Source organism: Hylobates moloch, unplaced genomic scaffold (genome assembly GCF_009828535.3).
Source record: "Hylobates moloch isolate HMO894 unplaced genomic scaffold, HMol_V3 SCAFFOLD_2, whole genome shotgun sequence".
Taxonomy (NCBI): Eukaryota; Metazoa; Chordata; class Mammalia; order Primates; family Hylobatidae; genus Hylobates; species Hylobates moloch.
The window spans coordinates 160,244,331-160,258,810 of NW_026652277.1; the positions used below are offsets into that span (position 1 = coordinate 160,244,331).

The 14,480-nt window shown below is 36.6% G+C and overlaps 1 long non-coding RNA gene across 1 annotated transcript in view; it reads right to left on the reverse strand.

Moving 5' to 3' along the window:
• LOC116476250 (uncharacterized) overlaps positions 1 to 14,480 on the reverse strand; it is a 101,734-nt gene that overhangs the window by 53,956 nt on the left and 33,298 nt on the right. The window contains exon 2 of the long non-coding RNA XR_004250176.2: positions 5,978 to 6,208. This is a non-coding gene — a long non-coding RNA (uncharacterized LOC116476250). The remainder of the gene's footprint in view (positions 1 to 5,977; positions 6,209 to 14,480) is intronic.

The following is a 14,480-nucleotide window of genomic DNA, read 5'->3' on the forward strand; positions in this document are numbered from 1 at the left end:
ATAGGTGGGAATTGAACAATGAGAACTCATGGACACAGGAAGGGGAACATCACACTCCTGGGACTGTTGTGGGGTTGGGGGAGGGGGGAGGGACAGCATTAAGAGATATACCTAATGCTAAATGACGAGTTAATGGGTGCAGCAAACCAACATGGCACATGGATACATATGTAACAAACCTGCACATTGTGCACATGTACCTTAAAACCTAAAGTATAATAATAAAATTAAAAAAAATAAAAATAAAATAAATCCAAGATGAGTAGAAAATGATATAAAAAAGAGCAGAAATCAATGAAGTAGAAAACCTAAAACAATTTTTGAAAATTTAAGAAAGTCAAAAGTGGGTTCTCAGTATTTCTATTCAATATTGTACTGGAAGTATTAGGCAGTTGAACACTGCAAGAAAAAAATAATTGCATAAAGGTTAGAATAGAAGAGGTAAGTCACTCTTTAATAAAAAATTCAACTTCTATTTTAGATGTACACATGCAGGTTTGTTATATGCATATGTTGCATCCAGGTAACCAGCATAGTACCCAATAGATAGTTTTTTAACCCATGCTTCTCTCTCTACCTCCCCCATCTAGTAGTCCACAGTGTCTGTTGTTCCCATGTATATGTCCATGTGTGCTCAATGTTTAGCTTCCACTTATAAGTGAGATGGTGAGATATTTGGTTTTCTGATTTTGCATTAATTCGCTTAGGATAATGGCCTCCAGCTGCATCCATGTTGCTGCAAAGGACATGACTCCATTCTTTTTTATGGGTGCATAGTATTTCATGGTATATATATACCACATTTTCTTTATCCAATCTGCAATTTATGGGAATCTAGGTTCGTTGCATGTCTTTACTATTATGAATAGTATGACTATGAACATATAAGTGTATGCATGTTTTTGGTATTATGATACACCCAGTTATGGCATTGCCCAGTTGAATGGTAGCACCTTTTTAAGTTTTTTGTGAAATCTCCAAGCTGCTTTCCACAGTTACTGAACTAATTTATATTCCTACCAACAGTGTATAAGCATTCCCTTTCCTCCACAGCCTCATTAGCATCTGTTATTTTTTGACTTTTTAACAATGGCCATTTTGACTGCTGTGAGACAGTATCTCACTGTGGCTTTAATTTGCATTTCTCTGATGATTAGTGATGATGAGCATTTTTTCATGTTTGTTGGCCATTTATATGTCCTCTTTTGAGAAGTGTCTGTATACATCCTTTGCCCATTTTTTTATAAGGGCTATTTGCTTTTATTTGCTTTTGGTTTGTTTATATTTCTTATAGATTCTGAATATTAGACCTTTGTCAGATGCATAGTTTGTGAATATATTCTCCCATTCTGTAGGTTGTCTGTTTACTCTGTTGATAGTTTCTTTTGCTGTGCAGAAGCTCTTTAGTTAAATTAGGTCCCACATGTCAATTTTTTTGTTGTTGTTGCAGTTGCTTTTGGGGACTTAGCCAAAAATTATTTGCCAAGACCAGGGTCAAGGAGGGTATTTCCTAGGTTTTCTTCTAGGATTTTTACAGTTTGAGGCCTGATTAAATATTTAATCCATCATGAGCTAATTTTTCTATATGGTAATAGGTCAGGGTTCAGTTTCATTCTTCTGAATATGGCTAGCTAGTTATCCCAACCCATTTATTGAATAGGAAGTCCTTTCTCCATTGCTTGCTTTTGTTGGCTTTGCCAAAGATGAGATGGTTGTAAGAGTGCGGCTTTATTTCTGAGTTTTCTATTCTCTTCCATTGATCTGTCTTTTGTACCAGTACCATGCTGGTTACTATATTCTTATAGTTTGAAACGAGTACTGCATTGCCTTCAGCTTTGTTCTTTTTGCTTAGGATTGCTTTAGCTATTGTGGCTCCTTTTTGGTTCCATATGATTTTTAGAATAGATTTTTCTTTTTCTAATTCTGTGAGAACAATATTGGTAGTTTATAGAAATAATATTGAATCTGTAAATTGCTTTAGCCAGTATGGCCATTTTAACATTACTGATTCTTGCAATCCATATTGCATGGAGTGTTGTGTAGTTCTCCTTGTAGAGATCTTTCACCTGTTCAGTTAGCTGTATTCCTATGTAGTAGGTCACTTTTTATTTAAAGAAAACTTGATTGTGTACATAGAAAATAGTAAGAAATTCACTATGTAAATATGAAAGTAAATAAGAGATTTTATCAAGGTCACAGAAAGTAAAGTCAATAAAGAAAAACATTTGTCCTTTTATACACTAGGAGTAAACAATAGAAAAGACAACATCTTTTTAAACATGGCTTTAAGACAACATCAAAATCATAAAATACTTAGGAATACATTCAACAAAACATGTAAAATGTCTACCCTGAAAACTATAAAACATTGATAAGAAAATGAAAAGACCTAAATAAAGAAAGAGCTATACTATGTTAAATGGACTGCCAGACTTAAACTTTGTAAGGTGTCAGTTCTCCACACATTTTTCTATAGAGTCTAAGCAATCACAATCACAATCTCAGAAGGCTTTAGAAAAAGAATTTGAAAAGGTGATTTGAAAATTTATGTAGAAATGAAAAAGACCTAAGAGTGCCAAAATAATCTTTGAAAAGAGCAAAATTAGAAGACTTACTTTACTTCAATTTAAAATTTACTATCATCATCAACACAGTAAGATATAATCAGGATATATGAGTCAGAATAGACTCATAGTTTGACAGAAGAAAATGTAGAGCCCGGAAATAGACTCATATTTGTTCAGTCAATTGGTTTGGACAGCATTTTTAACAAATGCTGCTGAAACAAGTAAATATGCACATGGAAATAAACAAACAAACCCTTGATTCCCTGCCACACACACACATAAATCAAGCTGGATCATAGATCAAATCATAAAGGCTAAAACCACAAAGCTACTAGGAAGAAAAAAAAAAAAAAAAACCCAGGAGGGCCAGACCTGGTGGCTCACACCTGTAAACCCAGCATTTTGGGGAGGCCAAGGTGGGTGGATCATCCAAGGTCAGGAATTCGAGACCAGCCTGGCTAACACTGCAAAACCCCATCTCAACTAAAAATACAAAAATTAGCTGGGTGTGGTGGTGCGCACCTGTAATCCCAACTACTCGGGAGGCTGAGGCAGGACAGTCGCTTGAACCCAGGAGGCAGAGGTTGCAGTGAGCTGAGATTGCACCACTGGACTTGAGCCTGGGTGACAGAATGAGACTCCATCTCAAACAAAACAAAACCCAGGAGAATATCTTAATGAACTGGGTGTAGCTAAAGATTTCTTAGAATATGAAAATAGTAACAATAGAAGCAGAAGATTAGTAAGTAAGATTTCGTAAACCTCAAGATTGTGTTCATTGAAGAACAATGTTAAGAATATAAAGAGACAAGCCACAGACTTCCAGAAAATATTCTTAATGCATGTGTCTTGTGTAGAAAATATAGAGAGAACTTTTACAAACAACTCCATGAATTACTGGCAAAAGATTAGAATGAACTTGTCAAAAATGAGGCTATATGAATGGCCAATAGCATTGGAAAGATTTCTCTACATCACTAGTCATCACTGAAATGCAAATTAAAAGCACAATAAGATACCACTTTGCATGTATTCGACTGGCTAAAACTAATATGACAAACACAACCAAAGTTGTTGAGAAGACAGAGCAACTAGAATTCTCATACATAGCTGATGGGTGTGAAAATGACACAACCACCACCACCTTTGAAAATGGTTTCGCTGTTTTTCATAATGTTATACATACACCTAGCCTATGATACAGCAATTACACTAAAAGATATTTACCCAACATAAACAAATGTGTATGTATATGTGTATGTGTGATGTAAAGACTTGAACACAATGTTCATAGAAATGCTTTTAATAATAATCTCACATTGGAAAACTGGAAATAATATATAGATTCATTGATAAGGGAGTGGATTACAAAATTATGGTACAGTCATGAAACAGAATTTTAAAAAAGATGAATTATCCTTAATTTTAAAAAAGGATGAACTGTCATTATAACAGCATAGATGAAATTCACTGACATTGGGCTGTAAAAGAATACATTCTCTATGATTTCATCTACATGATGTTCTAGTATAGGCAAAACTATTCCATGATGGAAAAAATTAAAAAGCAGTTGTCATTTGGTGGTGGAGTATTAATTGGTTAGGAAACAGGAAACTTTCTCAGGGGATGGATGTGCTGTTTATCTTCATAGCGGTTCAGATCCCAAGGCTGCATGTACTTATCACAATTCATCGAATTGTACACTTAAGATATGTGCATTTTACAATATGCAAAATTTTATGCCAAACCAAAAGAAACAGAACATAAACAATATTGAACTCTATTGAATATGCTTGGGTGATTTTTTTGCAGAATTTGAAGCTAGGAATTCTAATTTATACTCTATGTATTCTATTATTGAGAAAACAACTAAATCTACTAAGGATAATGGAGACAATTTTCTCAACTGTTGGATAAGGGCATTGTAAATATGGAAAGCATTAAAATGATAATGTAATGTGTGGTGTTGGATTGGAATTGGAAATGTCAATATTGACTCATTACAGGTAGGATGGATGGTTAGATAGATAGACAGATAGATAGATGAGAAGAAAAAGCTCTTCTTTATAGTGGAAAGCCAACCAATAAATCCATAAGGAGCCACAGAGTTAGAAAAACATGAATGCATGATAAAACTGAGTGGTTAAAGTTCATTGAGGAGCAGGACATTTACATAATTGGAAAGTATCTCCTCAAAATTGCTTCAAAGAGTAGAGATCTATTGGATACTTCCTCAACTTAATGATTAAAGTTAATATCCCCAGTACTGTGACAAGTCAACATTATATGTTTCTTATATGATGCACTGAGAAGAGCCCAACATCATTTATTTGGTATTCTTGCCAAAAACGCATTACCTAAATGTAATAATGAAGAAACATCATATAAACCCAGATTGATAGACATTCTACAAAATAGTTGCCCTGCAATCTTAAACATTGACAAAGTCAAGAAAGAAAAGGTAAGTCTGAAGACCTGTATTCCCAGTCTTTTAGTAGACTAAAACACATGACAACTAAATGCAATTCATGATCCTTATGGATTTTGATTCAAGATTTAAAAAATAGTTATAAAACAACGTTGTGACAAAAGGTAAAATGTAATATACATTGTGGATTAAGTGAGAATATTGTATCAATGTTAAATATCTTGATTTTGATCATTGTAAGAGAATGCATAAATATTTCAGAGTGCAGAGGCATAATATCTCCAACTTGCTCCTAAACAGTTCAGAAAAAAAATTATATATGTGTATACACATACATGTTCATAAAGAAATGAGGCAAAATGCAGTAACTGTTAAGTCTGGGGTAAATGATATACAGAAGATCTTTGTGTAATCCTTGAAGTTTTATCTAAGCTTAAAATTATCTCAAAATAAAAAACTATTGTAAAAATACTAAAATACTTGAAGTTAAATATTAAGTACAAAGGCAGAAATGATGAAATTGAATTTGTACAATTTTATTTTTTGAGACAGAGTCTTGCTCTGTTGCCCGGGCTGGAGTGCAGTGGTGCAATCTTGACTCAATCTCTGCCTCCCAGGCTAAAGTGATTCTCGTGCTTCAGCCTCCCGAGTGGCTGGGATTACAGGCATGCACCACCACGCCCAGCTAATTTTTGTATTTTTTAGTTGAGATAGGGTTTCTCCATGTTGCCCAGGCTGGCCTTGAACTCCTGGCCTCAAGTGATCCACCTGCCTCGGCCTCCCAAACTGCTGGGATTACAGACATGAGCCACTGCGCCCAGCCTGAATTTGTACAATTGATAGATAATTTTATAGTTGTCTCTGACAACTGAAACAATATATGCGTTTTCCAGAAATATTTTTAAAAGAATAAGATCAATATTATAAATGAGAAAATAAGCATAAGCATTGATGTAGTAAATTAAAACTTGAATTTTTATACCTAGAAGCAGGGTGGAAGAGGGAAAAGACTTCTGGGAAGATGAAAGAGTGCTAAGACCTTGTGCTAGGAGGGAGGATGAAGCTCTAGGGGAGAATCCTTGCTTTTTCCAGTTCCTAGAGGCTGCTGGTTTTCTGTGGCTCATGGTCCCTCTCCTTCATCTTCAAAGTCGGCAATGGTGGGCTGAATCCTTATCAAACTGTATCAATCTGATCTGCTCTTCTGCATAATTTTCTGCACATCAGAGATCCTTGTGATTACATTCAGCCTTCCTGGAGTAGTTAATCTACCTATTTTATAGTCTTCTAATTAGACATCTTAATTCCATCTGCAAGTTTCATTTCCCCTTTGCCATGGAATATATTCACAGGTTCCAGAGATTAGTATGTGAGTGTCTTTTGAGAACCAATACACTGCCTACCACAGTGAGTAGAAAGCCAGGGTTCTCGGAGTACAGAGAGTATGGGAAAGGGTGATAAAGACCACACTAGAGGGGTAAACACTGGGACTATATTACTACTTACACAACGTCCTCAGTTATTACAGACAAGAAGATGTACAGATCCCCTCTCTCCCAACCCTACTTCCCATCCTATTTCCCACTAAGTACGTGGAAGAATCTAAAGATTCTTCTAAATATTCTAAAAAACAAAAGGAAATTTCAAATCATCATCTAAATAGTTGGGTATGCAAAAGGGCACTTTTATGTAGGAATGTAGGTTGGAAATACCTAAAATGGGAGGACTTTTTTTTCTCCTTAGAGAGATGGAGCAGAAAAGAGTCAAAAGAAGAGAAGAGGGTGGCAAGAAGGGAGTTCTCTTGTTCAAGAAACATGGGAGATTTGCTACAGGATCTTTATGAATGAAGATGTCTAACAATCTGTGTAATGTTTTTCTGCTCCTAAAATTTAAATCTCTAACTTTCGTCAAAGTTTGCTGTGTATAAGAAGGCTCTTAGCGAATAGATTTGTTGTAGAAATCAGAAACAGTGGCTGCATGCACCTCTGGGAGACCGCCATTGGAGAGATAAACAAACACTGTAAGACACAAAGCCAACAAGGATAACTCAGTAGAGGCAAAAAGTCCAAATGAGAGGTCACCGTGAGATGGCATGAATTCCCTCTTAGAAACACGGAAGTCTAGGGAGGGCATTCAAGACAAACTTATTCAGATTCAGAGAGCTGAAAATCTCAAGTTGACATCTAGACCATGAGTTTGCCCTCTTTCTCTAAAACTGCATTTTTTCAAGGATGCCTGTTTTCAGCAGCATTTCATATTCTCTCACCCGTTTTGCAGCCTCTTTGCCTTACCAAGATCCCTTTTCCATAATTTTAATCCAGAAACAAATGATAGCTCTTAGAGTACATAGATGTAGGAAAAAATGAGAGGAAAAGAGAGAACATGTTTGCAACTACAAATCAGAGCTGACATGGAAAATAGATCTTGGGTATCCCGAAATAATTTCCCAGGGCAATGTGTGCAGGACAGCATGGCAGTAACCGACATTGAGTTTGGCCAATTTAAGGACTTTCCAATTACTTTGAAAGCCATTGATTGAATTTTCTATTCTGAAATAAATAGTCGCGTAGTGTTCAATTGCTCTGTTCAGGACAGAGACTTACAAAGCAATCAGTAGTTTAGTTTCTAGAACTGTTAGCCAAATTGAAATCACTTCAGTGTCTGACACCTCGTTTTTCATTAAGTTTGGAAATGAGATGTAGTGAGAGGAGACGAGTCTCCAAGTTAGAGAGAGTTCACAGCTCTGGAGGGAGTGAATAGAAGCCAACCACACCCACCCCAAAAAGGAAATGCTTTTCAACACCTACGTATTTTTTTAAGTTGCATTTTGTGTGTTATTTTAAACAAAAACAGCTTGACACACTCTGTAGTGTCATGCACTAGAGCTGCTTTTCCTACATTTTATTTTCTGATTTCCCAGGATTTAATTTTTCCCTTCCATTTCCGACTTTATTTATCTTGAGTTAGAACAGTTGCTCCCCTCAATAAAAGTGCCAGAAGGAAGGCTCTCCAGCATTTCAACGGTCTCCAGCAAAATGGCCAGAGGAATAGTCAAGACTTTCTACTTTGCTTCTAATTCAATAGGGACCTCTATCATGAAAACTCAAGTGCTTATTCTATAGCCTTGGAGTTGAAATATTACATAAAATGCTGTTGAAGATCCCCTTTTAAAGTTATATGGAAACATGGGTTAATTACCAAAAAGAAGGATTATGAACTGAAGTGAGTATTCATATAATGAACTGGTACATCCATAAATGAGCCAGAGGTTTTAAAATGAGACGAGTGGCCAATTCTGTTACCTGTAAAATCACTTTTGAAGACATTATTTATACGCAGCTTTTACGAACATCTCTGTTAGTAAAAGCTGTGACGTGTAAAATTCCTACTCCCACTGAGAACAATGGGATTTGATCTGGACCACATGACAAACAAAGGATTCTCTATGAGATATTTGTTTATGCTAACAGGTCCTTGGCTGCTCCCATGTAAGAAATCAACATATTATGCACAGAAATAAATTTATCGCAGGTTCACAATTCTCATTTCAAGAGTTTCTTGTTTTTAATTCACAAGTTCCTCCAATCCTTACTAAAGACTTGCAATATTTGTTTTGTAAAATAAGAAACAAGATCAAACAATATTGTTTAAAATGGTCAATATGTCCTCCAGTGTTGAAATCAGGATTGAGAGTTTCTGTTTCTATATAACCTATGCTATTTCCTGATTCTTAGCTACGTTTTATGAGTACAGATTTGGAAACAACTTGGCCCTAATTCTCCCCTCCCCACCCTCAAGCTTTCTTTCTTCCTGCCCCAAAATTTTGATTTAAATGGTGGCAACAGATGATCCATAATGGTTGTTACTTGTAGGATGACCAGTATTGTGAAGAAAAAAGCAACATTAGGATAAAATAAGAATGAGAACTGAATGAGACTGAAAGAGAACCTCAGAGATGCTTATGTAAATCACATAGGTGATGGCCGATTGAGAGAGAGAACTCTTTTTATAAAGGAATAGATGGAAATAAACACACTTAAGGCCCACAATGTTCTCTTATTTAATTTTCAAAAAATTATAACTTTGCCCAGGCACCGTGGCTCAGGTCTGTAATCCCAACACTTTGGGAGGCTGGGGCGAGAGGATTGCAACCAGTTCAAGACCAGCCTGGGAAACACAGGGAGACTCCATCTCTACAAAAACATTTAAAAATTGGCTGGGCATCATGGCTCATGCCTGTAATCCCAGCACTTTGGGAGGCTGAGGTGGGCGGATCACTTGAGTTCAGGAGTTCAAGACCAACCTGGCCAACAAGGTGAAACCCTGTCTCTACTAAAAATACAAAAATTAGCTGGAAGTGGTGGTGCATGTCTGTAATACCAACTACTCAGGAGGTTGAGGCATGAGAATACCTGGAATCCAGGAAGCGGAGATTGCAGTGAGCCAAGATTGCGCCACTGCATTCCAGCCTGGGCTACAAAGGGAGACTCCGTCTCAAAAAAAAAAAAAAACATTAAAAATTATCAAGTGTGGTGGCCCATGCCTGTGGTCCCGGCTACTCAGCATACTGAGACAGGAGGAGCGCCTGAGCCCAGAAGGCTGCACTCCAGCCTCGGTGTCAGAGTGAGACCTTGTGTCAAATATATATACATTATATATATGTATATATATTCATGTTTATGGATAAGAAAACCAGGGCCACAGAGGTTGGGTTATTGTTTAAAGTGAAACAACAAAAATGAGTGACGGCATCCATATTAAACCCACAGCCATCTGGCTTCAGCATCTATCTTCTTTGGTGAGAAACATGGAGAAGTGACATATTTATGGATTTACAGGGACAAAGGGAGGCAGAATTTACGATAGAGATTGAGAATGAAAAGAGAGAGGAGGAGGCTCAGTCAGAATATCCAGTGTTTCCAAAATAGAGAAAAGATACGGTTAAGAATCTGAGCACAGAGGCCAAGAGAAAAATGTCAAGTTGGGTTTCAGAGGGCCATGAGGATAACTGATAAGAACTTGTTTGTTTGGAATTTAAGGGTCATCCCACAACTGTGCTCTGGTTCCCAATGCTTTCTCCTTTGTAGATTTCTAACTCCCCACCTCTTATTCTTTTCTATAACTTCATCCTCTCCATCTCCAGAGACTTCTTTACATCATCCTTGAAATATATCCATGTATGTTTTCACAACAAACATCTTCATTTTTGTCCTACAGCAGCTGTGGCTCTATTTCTCGTGTGCTTCTTTTCAAGCAAACTTCTTGAATTCATTGTTTTCACTTCCACATATCCTATTCACTCCTTAATCTGGTTTCCTGCTCCACCATAATCCCGTTATCAACAACATGTCATTAAATCAAACACACATCTTTCTTTGGACTTCAACTTCGCTTGACCTTTGAGCAGAATTTCGGCACTTTTATCACTCTTTGATTTCCCTGACATCACTCCCTCCTGGTTTTCTTCCTACCTCTGTTCACACTTCATTATCCTCTGTAGACTTACCTTCCTCTACCTGAACTTCAGGCACTGGTGATTCTGAGTTCTGCCATGGGCCCAGTGCCTTTCCCACAATTCTCATCTACCCGTGGTGTCCTTATCCATGCTTGTGTCTTTCATTATCTGTCATATGGAGTCATTTCCCTCAAGAATGCCTCAGTCTCCCCAGCCTGGGCGACAGAGCGAGACTCCGTCTCAAAAAAAAAAAAAAAAAAAGAATGCCTCAGTCTTATTTCCAGCTATCGACTAAACATGTACTCTTATCTCATGGAAACACAAAACCATGCATTTCTAAACCTGTTATTATATTATTACCCAAACCCAATATTTCTAGAGATTTCTACATTAGCAAATCTTTCGTTCAATTTTCCCTTCTGCAAGGCAAACTCTGTTTCCTACTTCACCCATTCCCAGTTGCATCTATCCAAGTGTCAAATCTATTTTACCTTTTACAAATTATTCAATGTAAATTAGTTCAGCCACTTTGGAAAGCAGTTTGGAGATTTCTCAAAGAACTTAAAACAGAACTACCATTCAACCCAGCGATCCCATTACTGCGTATAAACCCAAAGGGAAAAAAGACACACGCATTTGTTTATCATAGTGCTATTCATGATAGCAAAGACATGGAATGAACCTAGGTGATCAGTGGCTGATTGGATAAAGAAAATGTGGTCCATATACATCACGGAATACTATGCAGCCATGAAAAAGATGAAATCATGTCCTTCACAGCAACATGGATACAGCTGGAGGCCATTACCATAAGTGAATTAATGCAAAAGCAGGAAACCATATATCACATGTTCTCAATTATAAGTGCGAGCTAAACATTGGATACTCATGGGCATAAAGATGGCAACAATAGACACTGGAGACTACTAGAAGGGAGAGGAAGAGAGGGGGGCAAGGGTTGAAAAACTAACTGTTGGATACTATGCTCACTATCTGGGTGACAGGATCATTCATATCCTGAACCCCAGCATCACTCAATATACCCATGTAACAAACCTGCATATGTCCCTCCTGAATCTAAATCTAAAATAAAAGTTGAAATTATAAAAATAAATAAATAAATACATATTATTCAAGAAACGTTACTCCTTCCATTCTCACTTTCACTCTTCTAGCCACAGCAACATCATTTATTGCCTTCACAATAGTAGCCAACCCTCACTGGCCACTCTGCTTCCAGCCTGTGGTCTTTAACTAATTCTCCATACTCTTGTAGAGTTTCTCATGTCACTCTTCTTTTAAAAATACTTTAATGGCTTTATAGTGTGGTTTAGGTAAATTTCACTCTAAATTGCTTACAAAACTCTGTATGATCTGATCTCTCCCTCCCTCCTACCTCATTTGATCCGCTCTCCTCCCACTCTATGGCTCTAGCAATGACAGAGCTTCCTGGAATGCTGTTACTGTCCACCAAATCTTCTTTCTTTTCTTCTGGCTGCTGTTCTTCCTGCAGGCCTCAGCCCCGACGTCATTCTTTTAGAGGGGCCTCCCTGGCCTTCAGGCTATATTTGGTTTTGCACTCCTATTGCACCTAGCATTTTTCTTATTGTAATATCCATCAAACATTATGGTAATTGACCATTGCATTGTCTTCCCCACTGAACTGAGAGCTCCATGAGCACAGGGTTTATGGAAACATGCTCGCCCCTATATTTGCAAAGTGTTGTGTCTTACACATGTAAGTTCTCTATAAATACTTGCTGAACAAATGAGCCCAAGATAACCACATAAAACCAGGGTGTCTAAGGTAGCTGGCCATGAAGCGGTACTTTCAGTCCCTCTACTTTGATCCCGTTGTTTATTCTCTGTTTCACCAATGTTACAGACAGTGAGTACATGGTATATAATCTGATTAGAAGTTCATGGAAAAAAACCTGATTAATAATATAATTTTTTTAACGTTTATTTTAGGTTCGGGGATACATGTGAAGGTTTGTTAAACAGGTAAACTCAGGTCACGGGGGTTTGTTATACGGATTATTTCATCATCTAGGTATTAAACCCAGTACCCAATAGTTATCTTTTCTGTTCCTCTCCCTCCTTCCACCCTCCACCCTTAAGCAGACCCCAGTGTCTGTTATTTTTTTCTTTGTGTTCATAAGTTCTCATCATTTAGCTCCCATTCTATAAGTGACAACATGAAGTATTTGGTTTTCTGTTCTTGTGTTAGTTTGCTGAGGAGTTAGTTTGCTTAGGATCATGGCCTCCAGCTCCATCCATGTTCTTGCAAAATACATGATCTCATTCTTTTTTTATGGCTGCATAGTATTCCATGGTGTATACGTACCACACTTTCTTTGTCCAATCTGTCATTGATGGGCATTTCGATTGATTCCATGTCTTTGCTATTATGAATAGTGCTGCAATGAACATTCGCTTTATGCTAGAGTGATTTCTATTCCTCTGAGTATATACCCAGTAATGAGATTGCAGGGTCAAATGGTAGTTGTGCTTTTAGCTCTTTGAAGAATCACCATACTGCTTTCCACAATGGTTGAACTAATTTACTCTCTCACCAACAGTGTGTAAGTGTTCCCCTTTCTCTGCAACCTCACCATCATGTTATTCTTTTACTTTTTAATTATAGACATTCTGACTAGTGTGAGATGGTACCTCATTGTGATTTTTATTCGCATTTCTCTAATGATTAGTGATATTGAGCTTTTTTCATATGCTTGTTGCAGCATAATAACAGAATTGTTCAATCCTAAAATAAAAAGAAATCTAATCCAGACAGAAATGTCTGGAGGAAACTTGACCATTATCTCATAAACTTACTAAGAAATAAACACAAGCTAATAGTCTCTTGTCTAATTCATATTATGAAATCCAAAAATAGATTTAATAGAGATAACACAGGGTAAAAATATAAATAGCTAGACTAACCTATAAATTTTGTTATAATCAAAATATTTATAGGAAAAAAATCAAACATCATAAAATTTAGAGCAGCAAATTTTGACCTCAGAAAATCAGACTGTAGAAATAATAACTGTAAAAGAGAAAACTCTAAATGAAAGAACTTATATCTGATAAAAAGTTAATTTGGATTTCAGAAGTGATCAAGTAAAATCCGTAGTAAAATTAATTGAGCCCACTGAAAATAATTTTAGTAAGACAAAAATGGTAAAAGATAAGAATTCAAAATTATTTGACTGCTTTTTAGAGATAATTAAACACTAAGCTGGCTTAGTGAATTTTTACATGGAAAATAATATTTTGGCAACATTATATTACTAAATACATACATATATGTGTGTATATATATGTGTGTGTATATACATATACAAACACATACCCCCATATATATTATATGTATGTAATACATAGTTAATTGTGTCAACATCCTTGGAGAAAAGAGTAAAATCAGTTGGGTCAAAATAATAGAAATCAAAAGTTTCTATGATCCAGGTGTTGTCTTTTACGGCCAATCTCACCAGCTCACAGGAATGTCAAGTGAGAATCAGAGAATTGCTTATTGAGCACGAAGTCTAAAGGAAAAAAATTAATTCAAATTAAAGTATTAATATTAGATAGCAATAGCCTAAAAAGGTTATGTGTTCCTCTTTGTAGCCAGGGCTAGACAACCCAAATTCTTTGGTTTCATATTTCCTGTTTTCAAAAGTATTTTTTGTGTGTGTGCCAGATTTAGAATGCAAATTTTACCACTTTACTCCCAACATTAAACTTTTAACTACCAAAAGACTGGTTCCCTCATTTACCCACAAATAGTGTCACACACAATCCCTTCTTTGCAGTTTTGCTCCCTCTCTGCAATTCTCTCCTGTCCTTTTATCCATGTCTAAATCCATGCTTTCTGCTTCATAATGTCTACGCTGATCAACACAGCTTTATATTATCTCACCACTCTGCTTCGAATTTTTTTTTTTTTGAGACAGGGTCTCACTCTATCACCCAGGCTGGAATGCAATAGTGTAATCTCAGCTCACTGCAGCCTTGACCTCCTGGGATC